We start from the raw sequence: 19,489 nt of genomic DNA, 5'->3' as shown, positions 1-19,489 counted from the left end.
CATCAATGTTAGACAGATGGACATATAGATAGATAGATAGATAGATAGATAGATAGATAGATAGATAATATAAATATATTATAGGCTACTGTCGGCTACACGGTTATAACATAAACATAATTATGATCGGCTATATTATTATATTAGGCTATTAACATTATGCAAGCTGTATATTTACCATGGTTACGTCAAAAAGAAGACAGACAGATCTATATCGGACGGACGGACGGACGGACGGGCAGATATAGGCCTACGTGATTCTCTTCTTTTCATTTAGACATGCGTTTTTTCATCCTAAATGTGTGTTATATTTATATTATTTAGTTGCAGCATGAAAAATGTATAGCAATATTACGGAATAGGAAAACAGAAACAAATCTACCTATAGAGAGGTTTCCTGTTAGTAAACATGAGAGGAATATGACCGCGCAGCTGCGGGGGGAAGCCTATGGGTGCGTTTGGAAATTACGCACCGGAGCACACTCGCCTATTAGTTTGTATTGGCCAGTGCGCTCACTGCCGCTCAGGGCTGTATTTTCGAACGCGCCTTCACCCGGGCATGCGCAGATTGCGCATTCTGCTCTGTGATGACGTCGCGCGGAAATCCGTCTATAGAATTCGAACTTGGAAAGTTGAGTTGAGACTAGCCAGGTTCACATGACATGGTGCCATGTACCCCAGGTTTATCGGCGTGTTCAACTCTCACATGTACATAAACGTTCAGATTTCAAATATAAAGTGCTTACCCCTGAGCCACGGATGTTACAAGGCGATCCGGACCGCGATAAGTACCCGTATCTCCCGTATTGTTCTATAAAAAGTATTTTAATCCCATCGCCAGCCATTTTCTTTTTTCTTTTTCTTTTTTTGTAATGTATCAGAGTGCAATACACCTCCCAACCATTAGTGTCGCATGGTTGAAAGTATTGGAGACAATTTGGAGAAAATGGCCGGCGATCGGATTAAAATGCTTTTTATTTAACATTACGGAAGATAAGGGTACTTATCGTGGTCCGGATCGTGAGGTAACATCCGTGGCTCGGGGGTAAGCACTTTATATTTGAAATTTGAACGTTTATGTACATGTGAGAGTTGGCAATGTAAAAAAAAAAATAGAACACGCCAATAAACCGGGGGGACATGGCACCATGACTGTCTGACAGTCCGGCTTTCCGACATGTCGGCAATTCCACATGTCGCCATTTCGACATGTCATCACTTAGACATATTCTAACTGTCAGAGTGGATGTACTTTCCATAGTTTTCAAACGACCCACCATCCCGACTTGACTTTGGCCAAGGGTGAGACCGCCGTTGGGGCCGTCAGCAGCGAAGTTGGGACCTCCATCCACCCTGCGCCATATACCGAGGTGTTCCTCAGCACGAGTGATGCGCGGGCTGACCCGTTGCCCGCGGGTTGGACCGCGGGGCGAGCGGGAGAGTCAAGAGATCAGAGGCAATTATCGTGGGGCGGGATGGTGCGGGCTGCGCAAAGACGCAAAAAAATAAAGAAAAGAAAAAGCATTTGATACCTTCTCTCTCTCCCATTGTTATCTCACTCTCCTATCTCCTACTCTCCAGTTCTTTCCTCCTGGCTGGAATCACCTGGGCTTATGTTAAATGTGTTGCTTATTTGAACAATGATGCACAGCTGCCTTTAATGTAGCCTAATGATATCCCCACTGCAACTTTAGTTTATATTGGAGTGTCCCTTGTAGTGCTGTTGTAGTAGGACTGGACACACTCACTGCAGCAGTGAGTGTGTCCAGTCCTACTACAACAGCACTACAAGGGAAGACGTGTTGCCAACTTAGCGATTTTGTCGATAGATTTAACTTCTTTCCAGACCCCCCCAGCGACTTATTTAGTGAAAAGCTTCTAGCGACAAATCTAGTTACTTTTTCTGGCCCAAGGGGTCACTCATAATAATTGTAGCATCATATTTTGCGCATTCGGACAGAACAGTTGAGATTTCATTAGACCACATCTCTGGCAATTGTACTTGAATTCTTATAATTTTAATGTGTATATGGTCTGTCAAGTTTATATTTTCATTTGGTATCAGTCATGAATTTATTAGAATTTATATCAAGCCGGATTTTTCCACGCGCGTAATTACGCACGCAAGTGCATGCTGTAACATAATAATACACAACGTGTACTGTACATATGTAGGCCTAGTAGGTTATAGCCATATAGCTCACTGCAGTAAACATTTTTGGGGGTCTTATTAGGGACCCCCAAACTCCAAGCTCCACCTTAGCGCCGCTCGAGCGGTTTCAGAAAAGAAAAATGAAAAAAACAAAAAACAAAAAACAAATAGCAGATCTACAAGCTCACAACAACTGTTATTGTGAGCTTGTAGATCTGCTATTTTCAAATAGCGTATGTATGTTAGTGGTTCATAATATAATAATTTATATCTGCGAAGTGTAGGATTATTATAATTATTATTGTTATTATTATATTATAATTGAAGTAAGCGCATCGGTTAGTGTGAGTGAGTGCATTCCCATGGCCCGGGTCTGTCTGTCTGTCTGTCTGTCTGTCTGTCTGTCTGTCTGTCTGTCTGTCTGTCTGTCTATCTATAGCCTATATCGCGAGCTTGTAGATTGGCTATTTTTGGTGTCACGGCCTGGGTGGGTGGGTGGGTTTGTCTGTCTGTCTGTCTGTCTGTCTGTCTGTCTGTCTGTCTGTCTGTCTGCCTGCCTGCCTGCCTGCCTGCCTGCCTGTCTGTCTGTCTGTCTGTATTCTTTATTAACAATGATTATTAACACCAGTTTACCAGTGCCCAGTCTTCCTGGTGCCCAAATTTCCCTAGCGCCCACTCATATCCACCCATAAGTGCCCACTCTTCCAAGTACCCACATGTCCCTAATGCCCATCTGTCTAACATTGATGTAGCCATAGTAATGTTATAATCATGTAGCCTACGGTATAATAAAATGATATTTAATTATATATATATATATATATATATATACACACAGACAAACACACACTTTCATATTTAAGTCCTAAATCTACTTCCGCTTCTGGTCTAGTCTTTACAGTATCTTTGATATTAAGATCGAGAAATGAAAGAATGAAAAAGCAAAACCCTGTTTTCTCTCTTAGGGATGCTAGGTTTCGAGTGGTTATGGTAAAAAGAAAAATCATATCACATAAAGATTTGGCAGACCCCCTGTAGTAACTCTGAGGACCCCCTAGAGTCTATCTGTGCACATCCCTGGCCACCCACAGTGGAGCAGCTAGGAACTCAGTGCCTATCTCATGGACGCAATCACATTGCCAGGCCCAGGATTTGAACCCAGGGCTTTCTGTTTACAAGACAGGCTCTCTACCCATTCAACTATGGCCACTCCTTTGAACAACGCAGTGGTTTTCAAATTCTTCATATCAAGGACCCCCAAATTGTATTTTGCTGCGGACCCTCATCTGAAGAGATTTTATGCCAGGGGGCCCCCAAAGAAAGTACTTTCAAAAGTATTAAAACTTTGTCACAATTATTTCAAGATTGTTTTGATTGATTGAATACTTTATTAACAGTTTGCAAAAAGCACAGAGGTACAGTTATACAATGAATTAAACATGTAGATCTGCTATTTGTAGGATTTGAACCCAGGACCTTTTGCCATTATGTAGAGAGAATCCGAACTCAATTAACTATTGTACTTGGATGGATTCCTCACAATAAAGCCAGAGGCTTGTTTCCATTGTGCTCCATAAACATTCAAACACCTAGAGATTCTAGACAAGCAACAGCACAATATACCAAAAACAAAAATCTGTATTTTGTTTGTATCGTTGTTAGTAGTCACTTAAATCAGAACACAAACTGGTCTGGATGAGCAGGCAGCATGCTAGCTCAGCTCACTGTGCTGAACATTGTCTAAATGATCCAAAAGTCGTGGGTTCAAATCCTCCTGCTCCTTTACTCTGAAGCATGTTTTGAAGACTTAACATCCAGGAACTACACTTAAAAGTACTAAAAGAAAGGATGTGTAAATGTGTGGTGGTGCTGTAGGGCAGTGGAGTTGGTGAACACCTCTGTGGTATCTGTAAACAGGGCCACAGGTTCAAGTCCAGCCTAGGCATTGAAGCCAATACTCGTTTCTGGGTGCTGCTGTGTCTGCTGCCCACTGTTCTTCTCAAACTAAGCTTGTTTATTCACACTTGTGATTTATTGAATATTGCTACCCACTGTTAAATTATTGGAATGCTGCCAGCCCAGTAGGTAGCGCTCACTAACACAGGGGTCCTTGTGCCTTGAAAAACAAGACCCCAGTTACCTTCCACTAATAACATGAAGAACATAAACGCACACACACACACACACACACACACACACACACACACACACACACACACACACACACACACACACACACACACACACACACACACACACACACACACACACCATTAGTCAATCATCATTATGTTGATTGACTGGATGTGAGCAGTGCTTATTAGATATAAATAGAAGGCAGGTGAGAGATGCCCGGGTGGATCACTTCAGAATGGAACCTGTCCCCCCTGCTGCAGGTAAATACAAACTGTTTGAATTATATGAAAATTACATCTTTTTAGCCTGACTATTTAACATTATTGTTTAAGAATTGGGTTTATAGCCTAAACTATAGCCTACAACTAAACTACAACTACTAAAACCAACTCAGTCAGTTGTTTTCAAACCTCTTCCATATCAAGGACTCTCCTATGACAGGGACCCTGTAAGGCTACAAGATGTGTGTTGTATTACAAACAATATTATTAACACAAATCTTGTATGTGGGTCCCTGGCACATGTTTTCAGATGGGATCTGTGGCCAAATACAAATGACTTTGGGGGGGTCCTTGACATGTAAATGTTTGTGAACTACTACCTGTCTTTAGTAATTTCTGAAACCAGAACAGACTATAAGCACGGTAGTGAAGGCTTCCAAAATGTGACCCTGTAGGCCTCCACCTGTGGTTCTCAAACTTTCATGTCAAGGACCCCCAAAATTAAATGTATTTGGCCCCATCTCAAATATTTGGTTCCAGGGACCCCCAGAAGCAAATATTTGAGTTGTTATGTTTGCTTAAAAAAGAGGAAAAAAAAAAAAAAAAAAAAGTATGTATGTATGTATGTATGTATGTATGTATGTATGTATGTATGTATGTATGTATGTATGTATGTATGTATGTATGTATGTATGTATGTATGTATGTATGTATGTATGTATGTATGTATGTATGTATGTATGTATGTATGTATGTATGTATGTGTATATCTGCTATTTTTGAACAGCCAAAATATAAAGGGTTAAAATTATTGTGATGCTATGTTAACACCCCGTGGGGGTCCCGGGACCCCCACACTGAGAACCAATGGCCTACACAACTGAACTGTTTTGTCTTCTTTCCAGAATCTGAAGTTGACCAGAAGAAGACATCTTGAGGACATGCAGGTGGCTGGAGTGACGAGGAAGATGCAGATGGAAACGGATAATCCGCTGTGACGATCTAGGTTTCTATATCTATGGCTGTTGCTGCAGCGTGTGCAGTGAAGATGGCTGGAAGGTAGGAACTATGACGCTGTTGCTGCAGCGTGTGCAGTGAAGATGGCAGAAAGGTAGGAACTATGATGCTGTTGCTGCAGCGTGTGCAGTGAAGATGGCAGAAAGGTAGGAACTATGATGCTGATGCTGCAGCGTGTGCAGTGAAGATGGCTGGAAGGTAGGAACTTTTTAAAATTCTTTGCTGCTGCTGGTTAGGGTTAGGGAGGTCACTTGTGTTGCGCCATTCGCGTCATAAAATGTGCCATTCGCAAAAGAACAAAAAGAAAACAATGGCCTACACAACTGAACTGTTTTGTCTTTCTTTCCAGAATCGGAAGTTGACCAGAAGAAGACATCTTGAGGACATGCAGGTGGCTGGAGTGACAGAGGAAGACGCAGATGGAAACTGATGATCCGCTGTGACGATCTAGGTTTCTATATCTATGGCTGTTGCTGCAGCGTGTGCAGTGAAGATGGCAGAAAGGTAGGAACGATGATGCTGTTGCTGCAGTGTGTGTGTGCAGTGAAGATGGCAGAAAGGTAGGAACTATGATGCTGTTGCTGCAGCGTGTGCAGTGAAGATGGCTGGAAGGTAGGAACTTTTTCAAATTCTTTGCTGCTCTTGGTTAGGGTTAGGGAGGTCACTTGTGTTGCGTCATAAAATGTGCCATTCGCAAAAGAAATCCGCCAACGCAAAACAAAAAGAAAACAATGGCCTACACAACTGAACTGTTTTGTCGTCTTTCCAGAATCTGAAGTTGACCAGAAGAAGACATCTTGAGGACATGCAGGTGGCTGGAGTGACGAGGAAGATGCAGATGGAAACGGATAATCCGCTGTGACGATCTAGGTTTCTATATCTATGGCTGTTGCTGCAGCGTGTGCAGTGAAGATGGCTGGAAGGTAGGAACTATGACGCTGTTGCTGCAGCGTGTGCAGTGAAGATGGCAGAAAGGTAGGAACTATGATGCTGTTGCTGCAGCGTGTGCAGTGAAGATGGCAGAAAGGTAGGAACTATGATGCTGATGCTGCAGCGTGTGCAGTGAAGATGGCTGGAAGGTAGGAACTTTTTTAAATTCTTTGCTGCTGCTGGTTAGGGTTAGGGAGGTCACTTGTGTTGCGCCATTCGTGTCATAAAATGTGCCATTCGCAAAAGAACAAAAAGAAAACAATGGCCTACACAACTGAACTGTTTTGTCTTTCTTTCCAGAATCGGAAGTTGACCAGAAGAAGACATCTTGAGGACATGCAGGTGGCTGGAGTGACAGAGGCAGACGCAGATGGAAACGGATGATCCGCTGTGACGATCTAGGTTTCTATATCTATGGCTGTTGCTGCAGCGTGTGCGGTGAAGATGGCAGAAAGGTAGGAACTATGATGCTGTTGCTGCAGCGTGTGCAGTGAAGATGGCAGAAAGGTAGGAACTATGATGCTGTTGCTGCAGCGTGTGCAGTGAAGATGGCAGAAAGGTAGGAACTATGATGCTGATGCTGCAGCGTGTGCAGTGAAGATGGCTGGAAGGTAGGAACTTTTTTTAATTCTTTACTGCTGCTGGTTAGGGTGCTGCTGGTTAGGGTTAGGGAGGTCACTTGCGTTGCGCCATTCGCGTCATAAAATGCGTTATTCGCGTCATAAAAAAAACAAACGCAAAAAAAACAATAAGGCGCTGGTCTGGTTCTCCTGGTTTTACTAGGACAGGGTTCGATTCCCTGTGGCGCCCTGCTCATGGTTTGCGTTGCATTTACATTTCCCTGGTTTATTAGCACTTGATTGGTTAAAATTCTGTTTATGATTTTAAAACTACTAAAACGTAGAAAATTCATGAAATTACCATGTTATGGTTTATTTGAGTTAAGACTACTAAAATGTGGAATTCATGAATTTGCCATGTTTAAGAAATGCTTAAAATGCTAAGTGAAAAATAACCGATCTACAAGCTTGAGGGTCTACTATTTTTCCTAAAATGTGTCTTTATTCCATTTAAAGGACTTAAGATGGTTTATTCATTTTAAATGTTTAATTCATTTAAAATGTTTAATTCAAATGATTTACTTAACTTGTTTAAGACATTGATTGGTTAAAGACACTTTTTATTTGGTCTAAGGGCTTTAATTGTTTTAAGACATTTAATTGTTTTAAAGCATTTATTGTTTTAAAACATTTATTGTTTTAAAAAATGTATTATTTGAAAACCCTAAGTAGTTTAATAAATACCCTAATTTGTTGTAAAACGGCAATGTTGTTAAACCTTGTTTTCTCTCTGTATTTTAAGGTTTACAACCTGACTATGATTGACCAATCAACGAAAAGAAGCCAACCAAAATGAAATTGAGTTTGAGACTGAGTTGTGTCCTTGTCTTGGGTTTGGAGCTTAACTGTGAAAGAACTTGACAGTTATTATTATGCTGCAGTGGTCACGGCACTAGCAGCAGCATTAGCAGCAGCATTAGCTGCAGCAGCAGCATCATTATCATCATCCAGGTAAAGTGCCCTTTATTTTCCACAGAAACGCCACTAAATCATGTAACATTCGTTTTTAGATCGACCTGGGATTGTATAATTGTGTACTGGGCTGTCTGTAACCTGCAGCTTGGGCTTAAAGCTAACAACAGTCCATTAGACAATTGTAATGATTCATAAATATAGTTATTCATATCTTTTCATTCATTTTAATGCAAGTATGCAATATGGTGTCAACATGGCAAACAAGCGCTGGTAGTCGGTACGCCTGGTTTCTACTGGGAACAGGGTTCGATTCCCTGCAGCGCTGTGCTTACTGTTTCACCTTTGTCCTGTTGTGTATGTTTACATTACATGTTAGCACTCAATTCATTGATTCATAATACCTGAATGCACTTTTTATGCAAAGCTGTTCATGTGAAAGATGGTTGCATACTGAGCAACACCAGAATATTCACCACATGCTGAGCGCATGTTTTAATTTCATTGTGGTTCAAGCATAGGCATAGGATGTTGCTGTGCATTTGATCACTTGGATCTGGGTGTGCATGCTTTCTTTATTGTATATTTTTATTTATTTATCATGTACAATTATTTCATTTCATTTAGACCTATTTGTGTTTGCTATTAGCCTACATATAGTATGTGTGCAGTGTGCTTTTTGCAAACTGAAAAATTAAATGATGAGAAATGTGCATCAACAGAAAAGCCAAAGGCTTGTTTCAATTGAAGTAGCTATTGCATGCAATACTCCCCCTTCTTAGAAACGCTCTAAACGTTCTAAAACATTTTGTTGTCAAGGACCCCCCGAATTGACTTCTATTTGGCAGTGGACCTCAATGTGAAAAGATGTAGTGTCAGGGCCCCCCATGAAAAAGATGTATATTTAAAACTTAAAAAGAATCTATGTATTTATTCCAAATGTCTTTATTTTCACACAATGTCAGGGTTAAGAATCAAACTCACAACCTTCTGTTTCTCAGGCAGGCTCTTTATCCAGTGGGCCACTGTGCCATGCCTAAATAAAGGCCAAATAAATAATGACAGAAAAGCCAAAGGCTTGTTTCCATTGGGGTTCATTAACATTGAAACATCTAGACAGGTAACAGCACAGCAAACCATAGACAAAGTAATATGCTGTAAAGTTATTTTTTCTTTTCTTTTTTTAAAGTACTGTTGTGTGTTGTTCCACAAAGAGGAATGAAGATCTTTCATAGCAAGGGAGCTGGTAGCACAATGGGTAAAGTCTAAAGGTTCTCTCATTATAGAGGTTCCATGTTCAAATCCCAGTCATCACATACATCAGTGTTGTACTTTGAAATTTACTTGTACTTTGAAAAGGCCAAAATACAAAAGAGCAAGTCAAAACCACAAAGAGACCTGTTTGGCATGGCGGAGAGATGGAGTAGTGGTCTAAAGGTTGGACTCTCAGCACAGAGGTTCCATGCTCAAATTCCAGTCGTCACATACTTCAGTGTTGTTGTACTTTGAAATTTTCAAGGCCAAAATACAAAAGAGCAAGTCAAAACCACGAAGAGACCTGTTTGGCATGGCGGAGAGATGGAGTAGGGGTCTAAAGGTTGGACTTTCAGCACAGACGTTCCATGTTCAAATCCCAGTTGTCATATACTTCAGTGTTGTTGTACTTTGACATTTTCAAGGCCAAAATAGAAAAAAGCAAGTCAAAACCACGAAGAGACCTGTTCGGTATGGCGGAGAGATGGAGTAGTGGTTTAAAGGTTGGACTCTCAGCAAAGAGGTTCCATGTTCAAATCCCAGTTGTCACATACTTCAGTGTTGTTGAAATTGAAATTTTCAAGGCCAAAATACAAAAAAAAAACTCAAAACCACGAAGAGAAACCTTCTGAGGGCCCAAAGGTGCGTTGGCGCAGTGGTCTAGGTGCTTGATCGGTTGCTTTTGCTACAGACAGTCTGCAGGTTCAAGTCCCATGCCATCAACGTAGTGGAGGACCATCGGGGGGACTGTGTCCCTCCTCTGTTTCCCGATAGTTAAAGGTGGGGGGTTATGTCTGAAAGAACTCTGTCCAGCTATAGTTTTACAGGAGGAAATGTAAAACTACGAAGTCCAGAGCTTGATGAATGTTAGGGACAAAAAAAATAGTCACTACAAAGTACCACCAATCAACTTTAAATTGCCTGAAACGTACTCCCAACAGGTTTTTGGGGGAACAATCTTTTTTTCGTTTCGGTAGTGACACAATACCGAAACGAAAAAAAAAAGTAGTTCCCCCAAAAACCTGTTAGGAGTACGTTTCAGGCAATTTAAAGTTGATTGACTTTTTTGTATTTTGGCAACACTGAAGTATGTGACAACTGGGATTTGAACATGGAACCTCTGTGCTGAGAGTCCAACCTTTAGACCACTACTCCATCTCTCCGCCATACCAAACAGGTCTCTTCGTGGTTTTGACTTGCTTTTTTCTATTTTGGCCTTGAAAATTTCAAAGTACAACAACACTGAAGTATATGACGACTGGGATTTGAACATGGAACCTCTGTGCTGAGAGTCCAACCTTTAGACCCCTACTCCATCTCTCCGCCATGGCAAACAGGTCTCTCCGTGGTTTTGACTTGCTCTTTTGTATTTTGGCCTTGAAAATTTCAAAGTACAACAACACTGAAGTATGTGACGACTGGGATTTGAGCATGGAACCTCTGTGCTGAGAGTCCAACCTTTAGACCACTACTCCATCTCTCCGCCATGCCAAACAGGTCTCTTTGTGGTTTTGACTTGCTCTTTTGTATTTTGGCCTTTTCAAAGTACAAGTAAATTTCAAAGTACAACACTGATGTATGTGATGACTGGGATTTGAACATGGAACCTCTATAATGAGAGAACCTTTAGACTTTACCCATTGTGCTACCAGCTCCCTTGCTATGAAAGGTCTTCATTCCTCTTTGTGGAACAACACACAACAGTACTTTAAAAAAAGAAAAGAAAAAATAACTTTACAGCATATTACTTTGTCTATGGTTTGCTGTGCTGTTACCTGTCTAGATGTTTCAATGTTAATGAACCCCAATGGAAACAAGCCTTTGGCTTTTCTGTCATTATTTATTTGGCCTTTATTTAGGCATGGCACAGTGGCCCACTGGATAAAGAGCCTGCCTGAGAAACAGAAGGTTGTGAGTTTGATTCTTAACCCTGACATTGTGTGAAAATAAAGACATTTGGAATAAATACATAGATTCTTTTTAAGTTTTAAATATACATCTTTTTCATGGGGGGCCCTGACACTACATCTTTTCACATTGAGGTCCACTGCCAAATAGAAGTCAATTCGGGGGGTCCTTGACAACAAAATGTTTTAGAACGTTTAGAGCGTTTCTAAGAAGGGGGAGTATTGCATGCAATAGCTACTTCAATTGAAACAAGCCTTTGGCTTTTCTGTTGATGCACATTTCTCATCATTTAATTTTTCAGTTTGCAAAAAGCACACTGCACACATACTATATGTAGGCTAATAGCAAACACAAATAGGTCTAAATGAAATGATTGTACATGATAAATAAATAAAAATATACAAGAAAGAAAGCATGCACACCCACATCCAAGTGATCAAATGCACAGCAACATCCTATGCCTATGCTTGAACCACAATGAAATTAAAACATGCAGTCAGCATGTGGTGAATATTCTGGTGTTGCTCAGTATGCAACCATCTTTCACATGAACAGCTTTGCATAAAAAGTGCATTCAGGTATTATGAATCAATGAATTGAGTGCTAACATGTAATGTAAACATACACAACAGGACAAAGGTGAAACAGTAAGCACAGCGCTGCAGGGAATCGAACCCTGTTCCCAGTAGAAACCAGGCGTACCGACTACCAGCGCTTGTTTGCCATGTTGACACCATATTGCATACTTGCATTAAAATGAATGAAAAGATATGAATAACTATATTTATGAATCATTACAATTGTCTAATGGACTGTTGTTAGCTTTAAGCCCAAGCTGCAGGTTACAGACAGCCCAGTACACAATTATACAATCCCAGGTCGATCTAAAAACGAATGTTACATGATTTAGTGGCGTTTCTGTGGAAAATAAAGGGCACTTTACCTGGATGATGATAATGATGCTGCTGCTGCAGCTAATGCTGCTGCTAATGCTGCTGCTAGTGCCGTGACCACTGCAGCATAATAATAACTGTCAAGTTCTTTCACAGTTCAGCTCCAAACCCAAGACAAGGACACAACTCAGTCTAAAACTCAATTTCATTTTGGTTGGCTTCTTTTCGTTGATTGGTCAATCATAGTCAGGTTGTAAACCTTAAAAGACAGAGAGAAAACAAGGTTTAACAACATTGCCGTTTTACAACAAATTAGGGTATTTATTAAACAACTTAGGGTTTTCAAATAATACATGTTTTAAAACAATAAATGTTTTAAAACAATAAATGCTTTAAAACAATTAAATGTCTTAAAACAATTAAAGCCCTTAGACCAAACAAAAAGTGTCTTTAACCAATCAATGTCTTAAACAAGTTAAGTAAATCATTTGAATTAAACATTTTAAATGAATTAAACATTTAAAATGAATAAACCATCTTAAGTCCTTTAAATGGAATAAAGACACATTTTAGGAAAAATAGTAGACCCTCAAGCTTGTAGATCGGCATTTTTCACTTAGCATTTTAAGCATTTCTTAAACATGGCAAATTCATGAATTCCACATTTTAGTAGTCTTAACTCAAATAAACCATAACATGGTAATTTCATGAATTTTCTACATTTTAGTAGTTTTAAATCATAAACAGAATTTTAACCAATCAAGTGCTAATAAACCAGGGAAATGTAAAGGCAACGCAAACCATGAGCAGGGCGCCACAGGGAATCGAACCCTGTCCTAGTAAAACCAGGAGAACCAGACCAGCGCCTTATTTTTTTATTTTTTTGCGTTTGTTTTTTTTATGACGCGAATGACGCATTTTATGACGCGAATGGCGCAACGCAAGTGACCTCCCTAACCCTAACCAGCAGCACCCTAACCAGCAGCAGTAAAGAATTAAAAAAAGTTCCTACCTTCCAGCCATCTTCACTGCACACGCTGCAGCAACAGCATCATAGTTCCTACCTTTCTGCCATCTTCACTGGACACGCTGCAGCAACAGCCATAGATATAGAAACTTAGATCGTCACAGCGGATCATCCGTTTCCATCTGCGTCTTCTTCTGTCACTCCAGCCACCTGCATGTCCTCAAGATGTCTTCTTCTGGTCAACTTCAGATTCTGGAAAGAAAGACAAAACAGTTCAGTTGTGTAGGCCATTGTTTTCTTTTTGTTTTGCGTTGGCGGATTTCTTTTGCGAATGGCACATTTTATGACGCAACACAAGTGACCTCCCTAACCCTAACCAAGAGCAGCAAAGAATTTGAAAAAGTTCCTACCTTCCAGCCATCTTCACTGCACACGCTGCAGCAACATCATCATAGTTCCTACCTTTCTGCCATCTTCACTGCACACACTGCAGCAACAGCATCATCGTTCCTACCTTTCTATCATCTTCACCGCACACGCTGCAGCAACAGCCATAGATATAGAAACCTAGATCGTCACAGCGGATCATCCGTTTCCATCTGCGTCTTCCTCTGTCACTCCAGCCACCTGCATGTCCTCAAGATGTCTTCTTCTGGTCAACTTCCGATTCTGGAAAGAAAGACAAAACAGTTCAGTTGTGTAGGCCATTGTTTTCTTTTTGTTCTTTTGCGAATGGCACATTTTATGACACGAATGGCGCAACACAAGTGACCTCCCTAACCCTAACCAGCAGCAGCAAAGAATTTTAAAAAGTTCCTACCTTCCAGCCATCTTCACTGCACACGCTGCAGCATCAGCATCATAGTTCCTACCTTTCTGCCATCTTCACTGCACACGCTGCAGCAACAGCATCATAGTTCCTACCTTTCTGCCATCTTCACTGCACACGCTGCAGAAACAGCATCATAGTTCCTACCTTTCTGCCATCTTCACTGCACACGCTGCAGCAACAGCGTCATAGTTCCTACCTTCCAGCCATCTTCACTGCACACGCTGCAGCAACAGCCATAGATATAGAAACCTAGATCGTCACAGCGGATTATCCGTTTCCATCTGCATCTTCCTCGTCACTCCAGCCACCTGCACGTCCTCAAGATGTCTTCTTCTGGTCAACTTCAGATTCTGGAAAGAAGACAAAACAGTTCAGTTGTGTAGGCCATTGTTTTCTTTTTGTTTTGCGTTGGCGGATTTCTTTTGCGAATGGCACATTTTATGACGCAACACAAGTGACCTCCCTAACCCTAACCAAGAGCAGCAAAGAATTTGAAAAAGTTCCTACCTTCCAGCCATCTTCACTGCACACGCTGCAGCAACAGCATCATAGTTCCTACCTTTCTGCCATCTTCACTGCACACACACTGCAGCAACATCATCGTTCCTACCTTTCTGCCATCTTCACTGCACACGCTGCAGCAACAGCCATAGATATAGAAACCTAGATCGTCACAGCGGATCATCAGTTTCCATCTGCGTCTTCCTCTGTCACTCCAGCCACCTGCATGTCCTCAAGATGTCTTCTTCTGGTCAACTTCCGATTCTGGAAAGAAAGACAAAACAGTTCAGTTGTGTAGGCCATTGTTTTCTTTTTGTTCTTTTGCAAATGGCACATTTTATGACGCGAATGGCGCAACACAAGTGACCTCCCTAACCCTAACCAGCAGCAGCAAAGAATTTTAAAAAGTTCCTACCTTCCAGCCATCTTCACTGCACACGCTGCAGCATCAGCATCATAGTTCCTACCTTTCTGCCATCTTCACTGCACACGCTGCAGCAACAGCATCATAGTTCCTACCTTTCTGCCATCTTCACTGCACACGCTGCAGCAACAGCGTCATAGTTCCTACCTTCCAGCCATCTTCACTGCACACGCTGCAGCAACAGCCATAGATATAGAAACCTAGATCGTCACAGCGGATTATCCGTTTCCATCTGCATCTTCCTCGTCACTCCAGCCACCTGCATGTCCTCAAGATGTCTTCTTCTGGTCAACTTCAGATTCTGGAAAGACGAAAAAACAGTTCAGTTGTGTAGGCCATTGGTTCTCAGTGTGGGGGTCCCGGGACCCCCACGGGGTGTTAATATAGCATCACAATAATTTTAACCCTTTATATTTTGGCTGTTCAAAAATAGCAGATATACAAGCTCAGGCCAGCACCGAATACCACGCTATGAGCTGCCTATCTATCTATCTATCTATCTATCTATCTATCTATCTATCTATATATATATATATATATATATATATATATATATATATATATTTTTTTATTTTTTATTTTTTTCCCCCTCTTTTTTAAGCAAACATAACTCAAATATTTGCTTCTGGGGGTCCCTGGAACCAAATATTTGAGATGGGGCCAAATACATTTAATTTTGGGGGTCCTTGACATGAAAGTTTGAGAACCACAGGTGGAGGCCTACAGGGTCACATTTTGGAAGCCTTCACTACCGTGCTTATAGTCTGTTCTGGTTTCAGAAATTACTAAAGACAGGTAGTAGTTCACAAACATTTACATGTCAAGGACCCCCCCAAAGTCATTTGTATTTGGCCACAGATCCCATCTGAAAACATGTGCCAGGGACCCACATACAAGATTTGTGTTAATAATATTGTTTGTAATACAACACACATCTTGTAGCCTTACAGGGTCCCTGTCATAGGAGAGTCCTTGATATGGAAGAGGTTTGAAAACAACTGACTGAGTTGGTTTTAGTGGTTGTAGTTTAGTTGTAGGCTATAGTTTAGGCTATAAACCCAATTCTTAAACAATAATGTTAAATAGTCAGGCTAAAAAGATGTAATTTTCATATAATTCAAACAGTTTGTATTTACCTGCAGCAGGGGGGACAGGTTCCATTCTGAAGTGATCCACCCGGGCATCTCTCACCTGCCTTCTATTTATATCTAATAAGCACTGCTCACATCCAGTCAATCAACATAATGATGATTGACTAATGGTGTGTGTGTGTGTGTGTGTGTGTGTGTGTGTGTGTGTGTGTGTGTGTGTGTGTGTGTGTGTGTGTGTGTGTGTGTGTGTGTGTGTGTGTGTGTGTGTGCGTTTATGTTCTTCATGTTATTAGTGGAAGGTAACTGGGGTCTTGTTTTTCAAGGCACAAGGACCCCTGTGTTAGTGAGCGCTACCTACTGGGCTGGCAGCATTCCAATAATTTAACAGTGGGTAGCAATATTCAATAAATCACAAGTGTGAAATATAGCTGCAAGCAGCGATAATATGGGGCCAGGAGAGAGAAAGAGAAATGATAATTCCTTTAACAGGTCAGTTCATGAAAGTCCTTGCGGTCTTGTTTCCAATGAGTGCCTGTGAGCAATTAGGGGTTAAGAGTCTTGCTCAGGGTCAAATTTCATTTCATCGACACATTTGCTGACCTGGCCTGGAATCGTACCCCGGGCAACCAGAGTCTCTGGCTCCTTAGGCGGGCTCACTAACCACTCAGCTATGGCCACCCCTCAGAGAGAGAGAGAGAGAGAGAGAGAGAGAGAGAGAGAGAGAGAGAGAGAGAGAGAGAGAGAGAGAGAGAGAGAGAGAGAGAGAGAGAGAGAGAGAGAGAGAGAGAGAGAGAGAGAGAGAGAGAGAGAGAGAGAGAGAGAGATAGATAGATAGATACGGAATAGATTGAAGAGACATAGAGAGAGACAAATGGCATAGATTGAAGAGACAGAGAGAAAGACATGGAAACGGAATAGATTGAAGAGAAAGACATGGAAATGGAATAGATTGAAGAGAGAGAGAGAGCGCCATGGAAACGGAATAGATTGAGTCATGTTTTTTGCATTTCAACTTAAATGAGTCTGCATCAAGTGAGGCTTGAACCGGCAACCTTACGGTCATGAAGCACTCTTAGGTAGCTGCAACACTACCTATAGTGCTATATCTTTGTCCAGGCTGATATTGTCAGTGGAGGATCACAAACTCTTGCCTTCTGTCATGACCCAAGCCCCTGTTTCACTAACACTAAGATCACTCGTTCACAAACCATTTACCAATGAAGAAATTGTACATCTCCTCAGAACCAAAATTAGTGAAAGTAGCCGATCCACAAGCTCACAAACCATTAAAAGTTGTCAGATTGTACATTGGCTATTTTCACAATGAAGTATGTTATACATTGAAAAAACATACTCTCATTGCTATCTGAAAAGTTGTGAGATTGTAGATCAGCTGTATGTAAAAAACACTCAATTAAGCATTTCATGTTATCTTTAACAATTGCAGATGTATTCATTGATAGTCATGTTGTGTGAAATGCAACTTGAATGAAGTCTGCACCAAGTGAGGCTTGAACTGGTGACCTTCAGGTTGTGGGGCACACATTTAAGCGAGAAGCCACCAACAGACAAGAACCTGTGAAAAAGGAGATCACACAGATCATACAGTTTCACGCAAATAGCTGAAAAATCCTGGGTTTAAGTGTTTTTCAAACTGCTCAAGATTGCGGACAATCTAAGGGCGGTGCTTACTGGTCAACGTGATAGATGTGTTCCTCATTAGTCAAGGCACATGTGTAAGCAGGTCTAATGGCTGTCGGCCAAACGAGGCATGACTTTTGCCTGTTTAAAGTTTCAATTTTCAAAAAATTGCTATAGCGCCCCCGTTTGACCAATTGGAGTAAGATTGGTTTCAGTGATATTTGGAATGGCCCTTTACATTTCTGCAAAGTTTCAAAGAACGGTAAGTCTGCATGTATGTGTTAGGGGCAGATGAATAATTGTCATAAAACTGCAATATTCATTGGCTCATTAAAGCTTCATTTTTTCACTTATGGAAGATATTTTGCAAACTTTTTTTGGTATAGGTCCAAAGTTCATGTGTACAAAGTTTCGTGCAGATTACTCAAAAATCCCAGGAGGAGATAGGTTTTAACTGTTTTTCATATAATTCAAAATGGTGGGAGATCTAAAGGTCAGAGGTCAAAAGTCAGAGTGTGAAAGTTGTTCAGCATGAGGAGACGCATATGTGCATCGAAGTTTCATGGCTGTAGGTGAAACAGGGCATGAGTTGTACCTGTTCAAAGTTGTCATTTTCAACTGAGTGCTATAGCGCCACCTTTTGACGAAAGATTGTGAGATTTATTTTTTGATCGTTTTTCATGACCATCTACCATATGGCCGAGTTTCATAAAAAGCGACTGCACGGTTCAGCCAGAACTGGCAAAAACGGCAGAAGAAGAAGAAGAAGAAGAAATGGAATAATGCGAATAACAATATGGGTCCATGCTGGAAGCCTGGCCCCATAATAAACAAGCTTAGTTTGAGAAGAACAGTGGGCAGCAGACACAGCAGCACCCAGAAACGAGTATTGGCTTCAATGCCTAGGCTGGACTTGAACCTGTGGCCCTGTTTGCAGATACCACAGAGGTGTTCACCAACTCCACTGCCCTACAGCACCACCACACATTTACACATCCTTTCTTTTAGTACTTTTAAGTGTAGTTCCTGGATGTTAAGTCTTCAAAACATGCTTCAGAGTAAAGGAGCAGGAGGATTTGAACCCACGACTTTTGGATCATGTAGACAATGTTCAGCACAGTGAGCTGAGCTAGCATGCTGCCTGCTCATCCAGACCAGTTTGTGTTCTGCTTTAAGTGACTACTAACAACGATACAAACAAAATACAGATTTTTGTTTTGGTATATTGTGCTGTTGCTTGTCTAGAATCTCTAGGTGTTTGAATGTTTATGGAGCACAATGGAAACAAGCCTCTGGCTTTATTGTGAGGAATCCATCCAAGTACAATAGTTAATTGAGTTCGGATTCTCTCTACATAATGGCAAAAGGTCCTGGGTTCAAATCCTACAAATAGCAGATCTACATGTTTAATTCATTGTATAACTGTACCTCTGTGCTTTTTGCAAACTGTTAATAAAGTATTCAATCAATCAAAACAATCTTGAAATAATTGTGACAAAGTTTTAATACTTTTGAAAGTACTTTCTTTGGGGGCCCCCTGGCATAAAATCTCTTCAGATGAGGGTCCGCAGCAAAATACAATTTGGGGGTCCTTGATATGAAGAATTTGAAAACCACTGTGTTGTTCAAAGGAGTGGCCATAGTTGAATGGGTAGAGAGCCTGTCTTGTAAACAGAAAGCCCTGGGTTCAAATTCTGGGCCTGGCAATGTGATTGCGTCCATGAGATAGGCACTGAGTTCCTAGCTGCTCCTCTGTGGGTGGCCAGGGATGTGCACAGATAGACTCTAGGGGGTCCTCAGAGTTACTACAGGGGGTCCGCCAAATCTTTATGTGATATGATTTTTCTTTTTACCATAACCACTCGAAACCTAGCATCCCTTTTCTGAGGAGAACTTTAGCCAAAAATAGCAGATCTACAAGCCCTCAACGAGGCGTTGAGGGCTTGTAGATCGGCTATTTTTTGGCAAAGAGGTATAGGTGTAGAGGGGA

The sequence above is a fragment of the Gymnoscopelus microlampas genome (genome assembly GCF_963454915.1).
Source record: "Gymnoscopelus microlampas genome assembly, chromosome: 5".
Taxonomy (NCBI): domain Eukaryota; kingdom Metazoa; phylum Chordata; class Actinopteri; order Myctophiformes; family Myctophidae; genus Gymnoscopelus; species Gymnoscopelus microlampas.
This window is presented reverse-complemented; position numbering follows the sequence as displayed.